This window comes from Papaver somniferum, unplaced genomic scaffold (assembly GCF_003573695.1).
Source record: "Papaver somniferum cultivar HN1 unplaced genomic scaffold, ASM357369v1 unplaced-scaffold_137, whole genome shotgun sequence".
Lineage (NCBI taxonomy): Eukaryota > Viridiplantae > Streptophyta > Magnoliopsida > Ranunculales > Papaveraceae > Papaver > Papaver somniferum.
Window position 1 is genome coordinate 1651330 of NW_020622934.1, and position 1254 is coordinate 1652583.

Below are 1254 nucleotides of genomic sequence, written 5' to 3' on the forward strand. Positions count from 1 at the left end.
TAATCTGCAATTCGACTATCAAATGTAGCTAACCAAAACCATCATACACATCCATCTAGGACTGGCAACGGATAACCGATATCCGATATCCGATATCCACTTCCGAAATCCGACATCCTATAGGATTTTATCCGACATATCGGATATCGGATATCGGAATCGAATATTTTCTCTTAACGATAACGATATTGGAATAGGCCTTTCCGTTAGGTTAATATCCGATATCCGATAGTCTAGGGGTGTACTTGTAATTTCCTACCCCTAGATATATGTTGCCCGCTGCCGACAGGGAGAACCTAATCTAATCTTCTGATCTTCGACTTCTCTATTCCTAGGGTTTTTTAATTTGAGAGATTTTTTTGAATTTCAAAATCATCTCCATTATTCAGCTTGAGCAGTAAGGTCTACTACTGGTATATTTCTTGAAGATAGAAACTGAATCGGCTCTCAATTGTGAGTTTTTTTGTTTCATTTTAAGCTGTTTTTTGTTCGATTTTGTTTATTTTAAGCCAATTTGGTTTCTAGGGTTTTTCTCAGAATGTGTATGGGTTTTATCAGTATTTTGGCAGTGGGAATTTTTGGAGGAGAAAACGAGGAGGGATAAGGAGATTTGAAGAAGTTGAACAGAGGTCGGTGTGGATCTTGGTGAGTATGATTTTGTAAGTTTTTTGTTTATTTTCTTTGTTTCTCTGTTGATTTAGGTAATTGAAAGTGAGATTGAATAGTTGGATTTTGAATAGTTCGATTAGGGATTACTGATTTAGTTTTTTTTGTTTTTGTTTTTGTGTTGTTTGAATCAGCTGTGCGAAAATCCTCAAGGTAAGCTAGGGTTTCTTTCAATTGTTTTGATGTTTTCATTCTTGTATGAAGCAGCTTCAACTTCGATTTAGGGGTTACCGGTTTAGTTCATTTTGTGCGTGTGAAATGATATGCTAAGTTCCAATTATTGATTCTTTAGTTAAATGTTGGGTGTATTTTGTGGAATGTGGGGTTGAATCTTGTTTAGAATTTCAGTAATGTGGAACTATTTTTGGGTTAAAACTTCATTTAACCTCTAGTTCGATTTGAGATTTTGGGAAGTTAAAATATCTTATGTTGTGATAGAATTTGTCTTGAACGTTTTATTTGTTGTATTTTCTGGATTTCTTGGAGATATATAGGTAAATCGATGTTTTACTTGCTTGCAGGGCTGAAGACTGGTGCTTGTAACTCTGCAGCAGGATCTGCAAACACGGAGTTTGGAAATACCAAGGT

General features: G+C 35.4%; 1 long non-coding RNA gene across 1 annotated transcript; it reads left to right on the forward strand.

Annotated features, from left to right (window-relative positions):
• The first annotated feature begins 374 nt into the window (after nucleotides 1-374).
• On the forward strand, nucleotides 375-1254 carry LOC113334781. Its single transcript, XR_003352954.1, has 4 exons — nucleotides 375-453; nucleotides 559-645; nucleotides 801-819; nucleotides 1188-1254. It is a non-coding gene; the product is annotated as an uncharacterized LOC113334781 (long non-coding RNA).